An 18,475-nucleotide genomic window follows, 5' to 3' on the forward strand; every position below is an offset into this window, starting at 1 on the left:
AGTCTGATTAATGAAATATGTTAGGCCTACTCCTACTGGTGAGCGATATGTGCAAGGAAGGAGAAGGGAACTTGCCACCCTACCACATTATCTCCTGACAGTTGTCTCATGAGTGATGCCTTATTGGTATTCCAATCTATCTTCGGAGAGTTGACTAAACAACTAGCAGACACAAAATGAAACAGTTCTAGGAAAACTTTAATCAAGACCTATAATATATACATAAAACCTGTATTAAAATACTATTCAGAAGTATTCGTAACAGCATCAAAAAGAGACAGAATCCCTTGGGGGGGGATAAGCCTTGCACTTAATTACTGGAGAAAATAAAACTACTCCCAATGAAGCATTAAAAGTCATCACTTCAATTAAACCAAGCAGCAAGTGCAGCACTAGCTCGATTGACAACAGTTCCTGCTGTAACTTCGTGGACCCCACAAAAATCTCCTACTGTTGTCAATGTTCTCCCAGTGGCATAGAATCTCAATACCAGTAGTAGTTGGTCCATTGGAGGTAAGGCATTATTTCTGGAAAAATGTATAAACAATGAGATTTGGTTACAACTTTACCGGTAAATCTTTACAATAGCGTTACCAAAAGAAGGCAAGGACTCCCTACAGGATAGCCTGGAAGAGAGAGTTTTGGATGTAGTTTTGATATTTTTTTTTTTTAGACAATTGTAAATGTATGCAAATCATACTAACCTGTCACTAACTCGATCTTACGAAAACTTGTCTTTTCCCTTTAATTAGTAAGGAAACACAGTAATGAAATGAATGTGTTGCCCTTCCCTGCCGCCTACCCTTCTATCTCGATAGAGCGATCCCGCCTACCCGTACCTCTCCACCGCACTCCACTTTCACAGCAACTTTCCACCTTTATTTGGGAAATTGGTGTCGGCACTCAATTTTTCTTTCGTTTATGGTACATATGACTTGACTAGAACCCAAATATATGAATACATTTGTATCTTAAAGTGGTAACGCAATTGTGAAGAAATGGTAGTTTACCATATAAAGGATTTTGATATATTATATACTGTTATTATTTTTTATATAAAAGTATTTTGAAACTGTTATTATTGTAGGTTGCCCTATATTATTATATCAATCACCTTCATACCTTGTAAGGGCAACAGAACACCTGCATGAAGCAACATTCTAACCTCACTTCTACTGTATTACAGGTTACTGTACTTCAAAGTAATTATTATAGTGCTATTATATACAAAATATTGATGTAATACCTACCGAAATAGTGTAGCTTATTATTAACTGTGTTCTTACGAGCTGTGTCTTGTTTCAGTTGATAATTGATTTCATGTAGTAGGTTTCGTTATTCGAAACTGTCTAAAAAATTTCTCGTCATCCCATTCTTCAAAATTATTTGGACGCGGCCTAATTCGTTTTGCTGTTCTGATACAACGAAGCATCTGCTCCAGAACTTATCATCAGAATCAGTATCAAAATTAAATTGATCCTTCAAATCACCAGCTGTACAACGTGCAGCCATCTTGATTTCAACACCGAGTTCCAACCTCCGGATAACGCCAATCTGCTACTCTGCCTCCCGGATTGCTAATCTGGAAGTTTAGCCTCCAGATTGCACATAACCAAAAGTCGTAGTACGCAATTACAACCCAACTTCCGGATAAATATGCCATCTGCCGGATAAGTTTAAACTAGAACTTTATCCGAGAGTCGTAGTACAGGCCCTTATTAATTTAATGAAATAAACTTCGCTCTATGCACACACACAAATCATTAGGCTTATTCACATAACCCATACGCACATACTGCAATTTCCTCACCACGGTTCTACGAGACAGGCGTATGGCTTCCACTTCCCCTACTTGCTGTGGACAGAGTTCATCTGCCAATATAATTAAACATCGCTTGATGAATTCACCTTCGTTGAATGTTTTTAATTCCTTTGCAATTTCGTGGCAAATTTTGTAGCTAATTCTCATAGCCGATTCACTAAGTGCATTATTGTCATCCTGTTAATATATAATATAATATGATATGATATGACCATAAATTAATACAACTTAGAGAAAATGTTTCTCAGGTAGACTACATTATATTAGAGTATCTATTCGATATTTATATTGCATTATAAGTTATTATAGTAAATTTAGTAATATATAACTTTAAATTATACAAATATTATGGTATATCATAGTATAGTATATGATACATAATATGATATATCATGAACTGTAATATACTATACTATGATAATACTTGCATAATTTAAAATTATATATTACTAAATGTATAATAACTTATATTTTTAGTAGGTTATTTTACGACGCTTTATCAACAGCTTAGGTTATTTAGCGTCTGAATGAGATGAAGGTGATAATGCCGGTGAAATGAGTCCAGGGTCCAGCACCGAAAGTTACCCAGCATTTGCTCATATTGGGTTGAGGGAAAACCCCGGAAAAAACCTCAACCAGGTAACTTGCCCCGATCGGGAATCGAACCCGGGCCACCTGATTTCGCGGCCAGACGCGCTAACCGTTACTCCACAGGTGTGGACATAATAACTTATAATGTAATGTAAATAACAAATAGGTATTCTAGTACAATGTACATGAGAAACATTTTCTTTAAGTTGTTGTATTAATTTATGGCGTTCATTACCAACATATTTGTCATATTCAGTAGCATGTTGTAAAGAATAATGTCGTTGGATATTGAACTTCTTAATCAGTTGGAGTGTTTTATGCCAAATTAAACACTTTGCTAATCCACTGCTCTCTACGAAAAAGAACTCCTCCTTCCATGATACATTAAAAGCAATGGGAATAACGGGAGGCTTTAGTGTATGAGCGGAAGCTCAGTCTTCAGAGTTCGCCGTCATAGTGCAGAGTCACCACTGCACCGACACTGAATGACGTACAGTATGCCTACGTCACAGAGCTCGCAAGACCCGCTCTTTAAAGCACACAGCGCTCATTTCTCAGAATCACGTAATGTGCCCAGCCCTGCCTTAGAAGATACAAAGACAGGAGGGCTTGGACTCTCACTTTGAGAGAGGAACAGAGATTAAGGGTGTTCGATAATAAGTTGCTTAGGAAAATATTTGGGTCTAAGAGGGATGAAGTTACGGGACAATGGAGTAAGTTACACTACGCAGAACTGCACGCATTGTATTCTTCACTTAACATAATTAGGAACATTAAATCCAGACGTTTGAGATGGGCAGGGCATGTAGCACGCATGGGTGAATACAGAAATGCGTATAGTCTGTTAGTTGCGAGACCTGGGCGGAAAAGACCTTTGAGAAGGCCGAGACGTAGATGGGAGGATAAGATTGAAATGGATTTGAGGGAGGTGGGATATGATGGTAGGGACTGGATTAATCTTACTCAGGGTAGGGACCGATGGCGGGCTTATGTGAGGACGGCAATGAACCTCCGGGTTCCTTAAAGGACATTTATAAGTAAGTAAGAGTTACCAAGGCAAAACGGAAGCTGGGAGTGGCAGGAAATTGCTGCAAGCTACAATATTGCAGGAATAGAAAGACGGACCATGTCAGAAATGAAGACTTTAGCCAACAATTAGGAACATTTGGTTCATTAAAGAAATAAACCTGACCACTAAACAAACAGGCTTTCACGTGTTGAAGGGATAGAGATACTATATACAGATTCTCTAAAATTGAATGAGAATAAATGCAGACTCATAAGAAGAAGAAACTTTGGGGCCACGAGACGACGGAATCAACATTTTTACGAATTCTTGGTGATGAAACAGTCTCTTAATAAGGCCAGTCCTGATGATGATGATGATGATGATGATGATGATGATGATGATGATGATGATGACGACGACGACGACTTGTTGGGGATATAAGAAGCGACAGACTAACAAGTGAACAACTGTGGGAGGCTAATTAAATATATATATTTAATATTTTACTTTATGCCATCATTATCAAACACTTCAAGATGTTTTCGCTTTCTGTTACATCCTATGTGAGACTATTCTTTACAGTTGTTCAAAGCATGTGTTTTTGTGTTATACAATGGATAATATCCAAGGCCCTCCAAAACTCTGTTCTTGCTTGACTCACTTCGATCTTTCATTGTGGAGAAAATATTAGACCTGTTCCGATATATTTTGTACATTCTGTTACAATATAGTCCACACTTTCTTTCGCATTCTTTGTGGATAAAGTTGTCAACAAAGGAATTTCGGTTGATCCTTTGTCGAGGCCATAAATCTACTGCACCAGGATCTGCAGGGGGGTCTGTCAGTTCCACAAAGAGAGCGGCTGTTGATGGTCGAGGGGAGGATGACATTGACCTCAAGTACGAAACAAAAATCGTCACAAACTTTCTCATTATATAGATGTTTTACTCAAGTCTTATATCTATACATTGTGAGTGATATTACTGCTTACTACTTATGTTCGTTAACTACATTATTGACATAAATAGATAAACAATTTTGTGCGAGATCGTGGTATTTGCTTGTTTTCCGCACAGAACCAATACGCGGTAAGTGTGAAATACCACATTCAGTATTCCCAACGTAACACACATAACAATTTCCCTCTTCTTACCGCTTAAGCGCGACATTCATTTTACTGCTTTAGGCTTTTAACATATAATTTTTAGAGACGTTTAACATAGTAATAATTATAAATTGGAAACTTACCACTGCAATTTCACCTAAATTGCAATGTTAATTATTGTTTTCAAATATTTGCAAAAATTAAGTAAAGTCTACTACTCCACGAAACTTACTGCATTCCTGATACAAGTAACATTAAGGAAGCCGTGAAAAAATCAACGAGATTCCAGATGCCGATGTTATTACTGCAATATGTTATATAAATAATATTGTTAAAATATTAAAATGAAAAATAAATCATTACATAACCTTACCGTTTGTTTTAAGTTCGCATTTATAGACTGGGGGGTGGGAAGACAGACGTATATCACGGCCTGCTGGAGTATAGTAAACACAGAAAACATTTTACAGCAACAATGTTGAAGAAAGATATTTTGGTGTTCCGAAGTTGGCGTCATTAAACAGAAACCAATATGGAGATTTCATTGCAACTAATTAGAAATTCGTCTTTCAGGTATGTAATAAACGATCTTCACACAAAATAATGTACGATACACGAGCGGTATGTTTGTTTTCATGTTCTCGGAAATTAAAAAAGCTCAACTACGTTTCGCTTTTTCAATCTTTTCCTCGACCATGAAAACGTCAACATACCGCTCTTGTAACGCATATTACAATATTGTCCATCCCTATAAGAAGGTGAAACTTCAGTTTTCTGGCTTGTGGCCACCTGTATAATTGGAACAATAATCCTATATAGGGTGCACAGTGGGCCAATGTAAGTCTGAGTACATGCCATCCCTGGTTCGACTATCGAAAGCCCAACCAGCCAGTGGTGTGTACTGGCTTACGGAATCGCCTGTGAATGTAGAGCATTGCGTAACTTCGCGTTAAGGAAGGCGTAGTAACTCAGCCGCTGTATCTACTCGCCTTTTCCTCGAGATAACCTCGAACAGAATAACAAGTCCAAGACCTGGACACACTGCACCGGCCCAGTTTTACTCCCCTCCCGAAGTAAAAAATTCTATCTCGTGTAATTGACAAATCTGTACATTTTAACCTGATTCTATACTATTCTATACTATTTCTTGTATAAACCATTTAATCTTAGATCAGAGGTTAAATTGATCCTCGTTCTAGCTGAACGTGGAATTTTGTGTTGTATAAAGTCTAATCTGAGATTAATTTATCTTAAACTAAAGTCAACTTTGACTGAAGAAATTTCTCCGATTAAGTTAGATGATCCAAGTTAAGTTATTTTTCTGTTTGATATATACAAGTGACAGGTTGTGCAAATAAAATATCCATTATTATTAATATTAATAGATATGGTAGGTACATTTATATATATTTCTTTCAATTTCTGCCTTAATACACAAACAATCTTATATTTTATAAGGCTCTATCGTGTTCAGCAGTATCAAATAACATAACCTATAATTATATTATGTTTAAAACAACCATTAATTATTAATGGATATGATAGGTACATTCATAAATGTTCAATTAACTGTATTACTAAACGAAAATTGTCGTTTTATAAAGCTTTATTATGTTTAGCAGTATCAAACACCATAACATGGTAACAACTTGGAGAACAGTCAACCTTCTTCTTATTGTCCGTCATTATTTACATTGCACAAAAAAACCAGTGTCTCCAAAAGAGTGTTCGGAAAGTCGCCAAAAAGTAGTTGTAAAGTCGCTAGATTTCTCATTATCAACAAAGAAAGATTAAATTTTGTCACTATGGGGTGCTAAAAAGGTCACTAAATCCCTATTTAAGCAATATAAAAGTTAAAAGAAATTGTTGTTGAAAAAGAGTTAAAGTCGTTGGATTGGCAACACTGAACAAACCTGTCCGCGCATCACGTATTTCACCTGTTTATGCGATGTTGCCAAATCCTTTTCACGTGAACTTAGATTGCATTTGCACCAAGGTAATTTGATCGCAGAAAAGTTTTATACAATAGAAGAAGTGTCTGAACTCGGTTCACTTTTCGATCTTCGATCAAAGTTGATCTTTAGTCAGGGAGTTTTATACAATTGGGCCTTAACCTGTTTTTGTGATTATCTGGTGATTGTATATTTATTTTTTATTTTATTTCTATGTTTATTCATATTGTAGTAGCCATTCATTTCATATTTCTACTCTGACGTTGTCTATGGCTATTAATTTGCTGAATGACATTAAGTCTGTCTATCTATCTATCTATCTATCTATCTATCTATCTATCTATCTATCTATCTATCTATCTATCTATCTATCTATCTATCTTTCTATCTATCTATCTATCTATCTATCTATCTATCTATCTATCTATCTGTCTATGTATGTATGTATGTATGTATCTATCTATCTATCTATCTATCTATCTATCTATCTATCTATCTATCTATCTATCTATCTATCTATCTATCTATCTATCTATCTATCTATCTATCTATCTATCTATCTATCTGTCTGTCTGTCTGTCTGTCTGTCTATCTATCTATCTATCTATCTATCTATCTATCTATCTATCTATCTATCTATCTATCTATCTATCTATCTGTCTATCTCTCTGTCTGTCTGTCTGTCTCCCTATCTGTCTGTCTGTCTGTCAACTTCGTCATCGGATTTGAATTTACAAAACCCGGTAACTGCTGGTAAGTTGCGATTATTTAATAGCTGAAAATAATACAAAGAATATTCTTTAGTCATAAACTACACACGTGATTTTTCACGTCATTCTCGGTTGTCCTGTAGTTTGCTTGTTTCTGGGACCCACTTATCGTAGGTTGAATTCCTGTTGATGGAGAAAAGTTTTTGGAGCAAAAAGTTAAGTGATCCCAAGTCCATGCTGTCAGTGAACACCGTTGATGTAAAATATTTGTCCGTCTGTTAATTTTGCATATTCCTTAACTTTTTGTTCACACCAAAGTTGAGCGTCAGAAAACAAGGATCTAACGAAGAAGAGAAGAATATAAAATATGACAATTATTTTCTACAAAATGATTTATGAAAATGTAGCTTGCTGGAAAGAAGATTCTATAAAAAAAGTACAGAATTAATTTTGAAAAGTCGTAGATATTCTGTCTATTATATGTTAATAATGTAGGGGGTTTCTCTTTTTAAATTTTTCTCCCGATTTCGAGTTTGTATATTATTGGACCTTACATAGGAAATAAATACATTTGTTTTCCGATGTTTTTTTGCTTAGTGACACACTAGTTGTAATTTTGGGACATCGTGGAGCTTTTGATTCATACTTTTGTATTTTCTGTTGTACTAGCACTTACGTTGAACTTCAAACGATCAGTTTCACAAATCATACCAGAAGTGCATCAAGCTTTGCAAGACTTAAATAATTTTTAAAAGTAGTGATTTCTTAGAAACACACTGTCTATTTTTAGAGTACACATTGCATTTTGTAATTGCCTGTGCACTGTTGTAAAAGTATATCTACATGCAGTAAGCATTTCCGAACTTAATGAAAAGTTGACGGAACTTTTGTTCATTTAAAATACAAAAAAAGCTTATAAAGTTATAAGCACGTATTTATTATTCTCGAGAAGAAGAGTACGGTATGAAGCGGCAGGGGGGAGTACGTTAGTGATATGAATGCTTGCGTTATATGACGCAGTAGCGATGCAATTCATTCAAAAACATGCAGACTTCCTCAATTACTGATCATTGCTCTTGTGCTTAGGCTGTGGGAAGATACAATATTAACTAGAATTCCTACTTGGTTAAGTAATTCTATTAGTTATTAAAATATTAGTACCTATGCTTTAATTTCCATACGTATATTGTCACAAATGCATGGGTAATAACCTGGCTACTAGGTAACTTATGAGTGATGTTTATCATAATCAAGCCCATAGTCAGGAAAGTCATATTCCTTCTACTCGTCTTCCCGTGAGGACCCAGTAGATACCGGAAGCTATATGGACAAGGTTTCGTAACAAAGTTAATAAGTGGAGTTAATAAAACTTTTCTGGTATGAACGCGTCTATTGACTTCGTATTGGAAGATAAGTAAATTTCGCCTTCTTTCGATAAATTATTGTGGCTCAGGTTAAATGAGAGGAGAAAGTTACATTCCCTTTCTCTCTTATACCGAATTTTGCACTCCTCTACTCCCTCTTACTTATCTGTCCGATTCCACAGTCTTTCTCGGTATCATAACTTAAATACTCGGTCACAATATGATAACACGCTAGAAATACCACTGCACACATCATCTCTTTATTCTTTATCTTTCACTGTTGCTACTTCTCGTCACTGGAATTCCCTGCCGCCTGAAGTCAAGGGCTGCCGAACTTTAATTTCCTTTAAATGTAAATTAGAAAAATATCTTATGATGAGTTGCCAGACCTAACGCGTTGCAAATATTTAATGGAATGTGTTCCACTGTATTTATTTTTATTTTTTTTTTGTTTTTGTTTCTTATTTTTATTATCTAAATCGTGTTTATTTATCACTTAACGCCACTAATGTGTTTATTCTTATTTCTACTGTGTACATTATTTATTGCGGGCCGGGTAGCTCAGTTGGTAGAGCAGCTGGCTACGGACTGGAAGGTCCGGGGTTCGATCCCAGGTGGCGACAGGATTTTTTCTCGTTGCCAAACTTTCAGAACGGCCCCGAGGTTCACTCAGCCTCCTATAAAATTGAGTACCGGGTCTTTCCCGGGGGTAAAAGGCGGCCAGAGCGTGGTGCCGACCACACCACCTCATTCTAGTGTCGAGGTCATGGAAAGCATGGGGCTCTACCTCCATGCCCCCCAAGTGCCTTCATGGCATGTTACAGGGATACCTTTACCCTTTTACATTATTTATTGCATTATCGGCTTCTGTTTTTATGTGATTCGTATTTGATTCTAACAACATTAATATGTATTCCACTATGTTTATTTTTATTTTATGAGGTAAATTTTATGTAACTACCTCTTTTGATCTCATTGTGTACCTAAATTGTATCAGTATGTAATTACTTAATTCCGATCCAGTTTAATGTTCAACTATGTAAGCAAGTTTTAATCCTGGTTGAGTGTAAGAGAAGGCCTTACGGCCTTAACTCTGCCAGGTTAAATAAAGCCATTATTATTATTATTATTATTATTATTATTATTATTATTATTATTATTATTATTATTAAATTGTGAATCCTATGTCACGGGAAGTTCGTATATCATTCTTCAAGCAGTAAGGGTTTAAAAACATTGTAAAGATGTCCACAGGTGTGCCTGCTGACTAATTGGCACTTAAAAAGTAAAAATGATGTGAATATTTTCGAGCGACAGATACCGTAAGATTTGCAGCCGTGCAGTTCTCTAAGAAACAAGTAAATTATGTATTTGAGGTCAGGCTTTTAGTTCTTTTACTAGGCCTACATTTAGACCATTTGTATACTAATTCCCATGAAAAGCAACATCCGAAACATGTCTTTAATTACAAAATAAACAAACAAAAAAGGGAAAGATGACCAACGAAGAAATTGCTCAAACAATTGCAACTGCAACGAACTTCACAGCCGAATGCTTCAAGGAATACAAAAAGAAGAGAGAAAGGAACATAATGATGATGCCCTTCGTTATTGCAGCTTTCAGATGTATTAAATACTCGTAAGAAATTGCGTTTGAAGTTATTTCCGACTCGGCTTGAAAGAGTGGACTAACAATCGCGAAATTGCCGTTGCTTTCAGTCGCGCTGCTAATGAGAGATTGAAGAAGGCGAGGCCGGGCGTCAATGTCAGAATCACGAAGTTGCGCGATCCATTCAGCTGTGAAAGTTACAGAAGCGGAAAAATTCTGCTGCATGAATAGCATTGCGCACGGCGAATTCTTAGGAATTGAGTTTTTCGGTACAAAAAAGGGGAGAAAAAACTTATTCTGCGGTTTAATGCCAAGGTTGCAGACTCATTTCACCCCTGGAATAATGCCATTCGAGAGAGGACAGAAACTGCATAAAATGCCTTGTTATTCATTTATGCGGCGTTAATTAAAGCAGAAAATCGACCTGACGCTCTTCTTCAAGGATTGTACTGTAGCAGAATATATTGTAAATTTTAAACTAAACAACAATGTAACTTTATTATCTCAACAATAGGATTTGCTCTCAACACAGTAACACAGTATTCGTTAGTGCACTCCACTGACGACAATGACAATTTACTTGGAATATTACGAACAACAATGAACTGTTAATCTTAACTAATATTCACAAAGCACTATTTACAACACAGAACTGTCAGTTCTCAGTTCACAGCTCGTTTGTCTTGGCTAGTTCTTCTAGCTCAGTCACTCGCGTTCACAGAATCTTGAACCACAGACCTTCAGAGACGATCCGCTGAACTTCGAACTCAGGTCCCCCAACTGCGGTCCACTGCACTCGAACTCCGGGCTTCAGGCTCCACAGTTACGGACACAACTCAAGTCGCGCTCTGGTCTCGAAGCCAGCTTCACTGCTACACAAGACTGGCTTACTGACTGACTGACTGACTGACTGACTAAACTGTCCCAAGTTCACTCGCGTGCGTAACTCACACCACAGTTTCTGGAAAGTACGAGTTCTCGATATTTCGACGCGCGTCCAGATAGCACTCCAGAGAAAGCACTTGAACAATCCGGACCCCTCTCCTCTCCGCCGCGATCGCTCTTTCCCCTTTCTTCTCTCCGGAAGCACCAGATGCGCGCGCAACCCGCCCAAAACACGGACGACTCAGCCTCTCCTCCGTCGGTCGTGAGATCGAATCTCACGTTGCCGTCACAATATCATCTCCCAAATGTTTTCAGAGTTAAGTCCAATTAGAGTAATTTAACAATTCTGAGCACCTTCATAAACCATCCATTCATAGTTTTGTGCCCAAGGACAGGTCTTTCACTGCAAACCCAGCATTCTCCAATCTTGTCTATTTTCTACCTTCCTCATCGCCTCCGCATACTACCATACATCTTAATGCCGTGTTGTCATCTCATATCTTCTTCAGCCCTGAACTTTTTTTTCCATTCACCACTCTTAGTGCATCCTTCAGGAGCCAGTTTCTTCTCGCCTAGTGACCCAGCCAATTCCTTTTTCTCTTCCTGATCAGTTTCAGCATCATTCTTTCTTCACCCACTCTTTCCAACACAGCTTCATTTCTTATCCTGTCTGCCAATTTCACACGCTTCCAGTCGTTTCTCTTCACTTCGTCGTAATGTCCACGTTTCTACCCTCATAAAATCCCATATTCCGCACAAAATACTTCACTAGTCTCTTCCTTAGTTCTTCTTTCAAAGGTCCGCAGAAGATGCTTCTTTTTCTATTACTAGCTTCCTTTGTTATTGCTATCCTCCTTTTGACTTCCTGGCAGCAGCTCATGTTACTATTTGTAGTTCATCCCAAGTATTTGAAGTTGTCCACTTGTCCAATGCATCATTTCGAATTCGCACATTTACCTTCTTTATTTTTTCTTCCGAAAACCATGATCTTCATCCTGTTTTCACTCATATTTATCTTGTTTACACTTCATCTCACACTGCTCACAGGTGTCATCTAGCTTCAGTAGCATCTCACAAAAGTGTTTTTTTTTTTCAGTAGTACATTAACATAATTTTTTTGTCCCTAGCAAGTAGTGGGCAATTCCGACCTCAAGAAAAAATATAAATTATTCTTAAAATTACAGGAAGAATACAAAATAAGTTTTTGTTTGCTTTAAAATCACATGTTGATATTGCAGTTTTCGTGCTGGCGTCAGTGTAGAGTATGAAGTTTTAGAACAATCCGAGCATTTGGGTAGTCTAGATCAGCGTTTCTCAAACTATGGTCCGCGGACCACCTGTAGTCCTCGAGGTATGTCCTTGTGGTCCTTCAAAAAAGACAGAAGAAAAAATAAAATGCAAACGAATTGCTTATCACACTATAGCTTAAAATCTGAGAGTCTGGAAATGACACATGGCAATCGAATTTCACTTTTTCTCCCAGTACTGCATTTTATGAAATTTATTACCTTACCCGTCTATCGAGTTCCCACTCTACTCTCAACAATAAAAGAGGGATTTAAAGCACTATATACGTGGCGTTTCTCGACATCTTCTCCCTGCACATCTGGCGCCGTGCCTGTAACCCAGCCAAGGACCACCCGAATTCATAACAGAGGACGGAAGTACCGAACCTTAATTCAGTTTTAAAATATAAATATAGGCCTATTGGTATTAAAATATACTACGAAAATTATAAATTTGCTTTCGAAGGGAACAAGAGTAAGGTGGTCCGCGGAACTGTTCTGACTTTAAAAAGTGGTCCCCACTTCAAAACAGTTAGAGAAACGCTGGTCTAGATAAATAAATATGTATGAAATGTTCATTCAAAATGGCCGTTCTTCATGTATGAAGTTTTGGGGCAAAATGATTGAATGTCTTATAAAGATATGGAACAAAATTCTTATGTTAAAACTATATATATATATATATATATATATATATATATATATATATATATATATAATCCTAAATAATCAGATTTGGCAGGAACACTTGGTGTAATAGCCTTAGGGATATTAATATGTGTTGGAAAGAGTCGAACAAATAAACCTGTCAGAATATTTCCGACAGCATCCAAAAATTGAAAGCATCGCCTCCGCGGGTACGTCACAGCGTTGCCAGCCACGAAGTAGATCTGCCCGTGCAGACTGTTCGAGCCCGGGGCTGTGCATACCCGGGATCGTGACGCGGAGGTTTAAAATCTCGTTCATCGAAGTCGTATCAATCTCCCCGGAGCTTTAAACAAATTAGGCTTATTAGTCCGGCCTACTTTGTGAAGTCTTAGCTGTCAGTGTTCTGATATCCACCACTCACACTACTTCACCCTAGGAGCCCTGCTTGTTCAGGCATAATTTATAACGCTGGGAGATCCGTTTTACGTTGTTGTTAAGCGAAGTGTTGAAGAGAAAGTATTTTGATGCTCAAATATATATATATATATATATATATATATATATATATATATATATATATATATATATATATATTTTCACGAAAATTCATGTCTTCGGTATCCCTAATAGAAATATAGAAAAAGTGATTTTGAATATATCGTTAGTCTGCACAACGATTTCTATTAAACCAGTGGATTCTGCATATGCAAGTCAATTTATACGGGAATGATACAGCCTACAGGATAAGATACACGTACCAAATAACGCCACCTTAACACTTAAGCTACTGTTGCTCTAGAAATATGTTATGTACAAACACAAAAATTATAACAAAGGAACTTTTATCTTATCTTTATAAAATAGCACAATGGAAATGGTGATATTATATACTGGAGAGGAATTACAACTCAAATAGGAAAACTTTGTACACTGGCGTTATTATGATCAGCTTGTCCAATTAACGCCACCTATTTTCTAGTAACCTATAAACTTATAATTATTAATGGATTATTTTTCCTAAGCAAAACACATTGAACTAAGAAACTGTATTGGACGATGAAAGAGTAATGGAACGGAGAAAAATTCTCTCCGGCGCAGGGATTTGAATCCGGGTTTTCAGCTCTACGTGCTGATGCTTTATCCACTAAGCCACACCGGATACAACCCCGGCGTCGGACAGAATTGTCTCTGATTGAGTTCCAACTCTTGGGTTCCCGGCGCCGGAGAGAATTTTTCTCCGTTCCATTACTCTTTCATCGTATGATGACGCAGAATATCTGCATGGAAATATCATATGTACTTCGGTACATTAAAATAATATATGATATGCGTAAATCACGACGTGATTTAAGACGGCGCTTATTCCGTCGGATCCCGGCCAACTAGTCACTCATAACGAGTGCACCTCAGCACATGTGTGGACTTCGGTCCTATGTTCATAGACATCTATGACGTAGTGCAGAGGGCGGCCACTAGAGGGAACCCAAGAGTTGGAACTCAATCAGAGACAATTCTGTCCGACGCCGGGGTTGTATCCGGTGTGGCTTAGTGGATAAAGCATCAGCACGGAGAGCTGAAAACCCGGGTTCAAATCCCGGCGCCGGAGAGAATTTTTCTCCGTTCCATTGCTCTTTCATCGTATGATGACGTAGAATATCTGCATGGAAATATCATATGTACTTCGGTACATTGAAATAATATATAAATAAATAACTGTATTGGAGTTTAACTAATGAAATGTTCTTGATCTGAAGCTGAAACACCTGTGGATTAGGAAAATATGTTTTCCGGCAACTCCTTACTTATAAAAAAGAGATAACGAGACACGTAGAAAGTTATAAACACAAGAGCATTAACCTTAGTTAAATATGAATGTTCTCCACAAGTAAGACAAAAAAAAATTAAGAGTTTGATAAATAGTTGAACCAATATCATCACTGTGTACATTCTGGACATTTGTAAGTTGAAAGGTTAGTGTTTTCCACATTTACCATGTAAATACCTCATACTATATGAATATAAAAGCAATGAAAATAGTATTAAAAACTGAGGACTATCGTTAAACAAATGCGTACCGTACTGACAACTTAAAATTGTATTTGCAGACCTTCAACGCCACGTGGCGTTAAAGCGCCACTGACTACTTGATAACATTACACGTCTGTTTCTCTAACATTTTCAAATTTTATAGGTAGCAATTACTTTCTCTGCATAGAAGAATGTTTAAGGATCACGATAATATATAGTTTAGTATAGCTATTATTTGCTCAACACACAAAATAAAATATTAGCTCTTATCCTGATATAAGAACGGCCTTTCACTATCAACATACAACAGCAAAATGGTGGAATATAATGTCATTCGTAAATGTCAGCGGACAGCTAGTAATTCATTTCATCACTACATGGCAAGCGAATGCAGGCTACAGTAGTGCACTATCGAAATCAGGTGTCGTTAACAAGAATTAATAGGGTGGCATTAAATATATACATGGCGTTGTCTCAGGGACCTTGTATGAAAAGTTTATAAAAAATAGTTCGTCTCTATTTGGACCCAAAATCACATAGTGTCGCTCAACTTCGAGAATAGCCACATTTTGGATCGAACATGGTGGACCAAATGAGATAGCTTCCACCTTCACCTTATTTGACACAGGTTCATTTATTTCTTTGAGGTACCATGAAGGACGCAGTTTACAGCACACCAGTTGACAATGAAGAAACATTAATACAGACCATTATGCCTGCAGCAGAAATAATTTAGATCACTTCTAGAATCTTTGAGAGAACGCGCCTTTCATGCTTGCCAAATTGTAATGGGGTTCAGTTGTAATATATATTAAGGCATTTTGTACCTTTAATCCATAAGCTTTGATTCTGAGATTGGAGTAATGTGGATTCCGGGTCATTAGGAATCCCAGGAAATGAGGCCGTGGATGTAGATTTTGAATTTATTAATTAAGCAACAATCTGATTGTATTAGATTGCTGGGCACAACCTTCATGAAGCAAAACTGGACGCATCAAAATTCGCGGCTAGCCAGGCAGTGGAAGGTCACAGTCATCATGCGCATATGAATGTAGAGACTTTGGACAGCTTTGTTGTATCAGCCAAGTACGTAACTATGTAATAAATGTCAACCCGACATAACTTCGAAGAAACGAGTGTTGGGATTTCCAAACGTTGTGTGCGGTGGATCCCGAGTCTTAAATGCAGTTCATTATATGTCAGAATATTTAACACAATGATGGCATATTCGCCGTCAGATTTTCCTTGACGAGCGTCAAATTAACAACTGTCAATTCATAACTTTAAAATAAACTCTGTTCGGCAACACAGTAAAGTAATTGATGATCAGTTAGTATTATCTATTTATGTCCATAACAGGGCAAAGCCCCAATTACAATAGACAGTACAGATAAAAAAAAACAATGCATACAACACGAAAAAAGAGGTAAAACAGATACAAGTGTAATTACAAATTAAAAAAAAAATAGATACCACCTAAATAAAAAAGGCATACAGATATAAATGAAAAACACCAAATAAAAAACAAATCAAAAAGCCAAGTACAGACATCACATCCAAAAATGCAAAATGTAGGCGTAGCTATAATTGGCAAATTGCAGAGCAACTGCAACACCACGTTAATAAATTCAATATACAGTACTACACAGCAGGCCCAATAGGCTCAATTCATTTATTTAAAAAACTCACCAACACAGAACATATGTTTCAAGTCTTGAAAAAGTGGCAAAGAAAACTTTACTGTTCAACATTGTACGGAACTTGCCTATGGGTATTGGCATTGAAATTTTTGTTATTACGGAATTTGGCTATGGGTTGTTGTACTTATCGTCTTTTATGCGGAACTTGCCTATGTAAATCGGAATTTGACCCTTAGGGAGTGAGTTCGGTTCTCGCTTGGGCTGATTACCTGTTGGGTTTTTCCGAGCTTTTCCTCAACTGTAATGGGAATGTCAGGTTCAAATACCATCTCACTATTATTGAATTATTAAAACAATACAACAATAGCACCCGTAGTTACATATGGACTAGAAATGATTTGGGACAAGTTCCAGATTTCTGAAGAGAGCACTTGGAGCAGGAAAATGCGCACCAATCAGATATATGCTAGAGAAACCTTCTTTATAGAGGATCTAAGGATGAAAATGACATTACCATCCAACGAATCCTACAACGAAGTTATCGCACGAAGGACGACAAAGCAGAGAGGAGTCGATAGTAATTTCTTCTGCACAGATGCCATGATGTACAGGGATTGGACCAAACCGAACAAACCGCAAAGATATGCCATCGTTGGACTCGCAATACACGGATACCACCACAAAATGTGTCAAAACTCAAGATTCCACCAACCTGATGAGAAATGCGTGTGTAAATTCTGTATAAAAAGTGTGAACTCTATCACTTCTCAGAGTGCAGAAATAGAATAGGATCGCTAACTGACCTCATCAAAGACAAAATATAAACAGTGCAGTGTGACAAACTTTAATTCTCCTTCGAATGCACCTTTCTCTTATTATTAAAACAATGGTAATTTTTTTCCATTTTATTTATTTTGAAATTTATTCTTTTTCTTCTAATCGTAAACATTTACTGATTAAGTTGAGTTTAGGTTTATTGTAGTGGTATCATTTTTATACAGAGACATCATTTTATTTTTACTAACATTTCTAATATTAACCTGGCTATACCTTTGCTACCCCTTTCCACGACTGGAGTTAGATGATATTGGCGTAAAATACAAACAAATCACTTTACTAGGTATAGGAGGGAAGAAAAGTAGTTAATCCATTTGCGTAAACTAGAAAATATCGCGATTTTGAGTTTGATAATTTTCATTAGGTTTTTGTTTAATCAAAATACAGTACTGTATTAACAACAAGTGTTTTTACTCATGAACTGAGCTATTCATACGGACATATTCATTATTCAGTGTATATTATACTGTCTACAGCACATTAGCGTACAATTTAGAGAATGAAGTTAAATTGAAAAATAATCATAATATGGATATTTAAACACATTTTTGAAAATGGTGGCCTTTCATTTCGATACAGGCTTCAGTTCTTTTGTGCATATTATCGCACTATAAACTACTGTACCTAATTCCAATTACCAGTTTCGTCCTTCGTACTAGTAACTCATGTGAAAATAATTCTGTACCTACTCTATAAAAGATTACCTGACGTACTGTAAATTCAATCTTCACTTCTGCCTGATCCGAAAAGATAAATGTACTTAGACATGCTATCTACTTTCCACCCAAGTAGTTACGTCGCAGGGTCGTAGAAAGGAAGGAGGTCCTTTTATTTAAGTTATTTTAAACAGTTGTATAATATTACGTAGACGCCCAATTCCTAACAGAAATTAATGTTTTCAGAAAAGAGCTAAGACAGTCCAGCCATTAGCCTTTACAGAGGGGCGAGCAGAAGTAGGTGGGGAAAATCGGGATGCGACATAGGCAAACG

The 18,475-nt window shown here is 36.9% G+C and overlaps 1 protein-coding gene, 1 long non-coding RNA gene and 1 other non-coding gene across 3 annotated transcripts in view; 2 read left to right on the forward strand and 1 right to left on the reverse strand.

Moving 5' to 3' along the window:
- The window catches only part of LOC138712618 (uncharacterized), a 512,597-nt gene that overhangs the window by 85,603 nt on the left and 408,519 nt on the right, over positions 1 to 18,475 (forward strand). The window lies entirely within an intron of this gene.
- On the reverse strand, positions 181 to 1,709 carry LOC138712616 (uncharacterized). The gene is made up of 2 exons (XR_011335759.1): positions 1,287 to 1,709; positions 181 to 527 (listed from the first exon to the last, which is right to left on the reverse strand). It is a non-coding gene; the product is annotated as an uncharacterized lncRNA (long non-coding RNA).
- On the forward strand, positions 14,515 to 14,586 carry TRNAS-GGA (transfer RNA serine (anticodon GGA)). Its single transcript has one exon. It is a non-coding gene; the product is annotated as a tRNA-Ser (tRNA).

Source organism: Periplaneta americana, chromosome 13 (genome assembly GCF_040183065.1).
Source record: "Periplaneta americana isolate PAMFEO1 chromosome 13, P.americana_PAMFEO1_priV1, whole genome shotgun sequence".
Lineage (NCBI taxonomy): Eukaryota > Metazoa > Arthropoda > Insecta > Blattodea > Blattidae > Periplaneta > Periplaneta americana.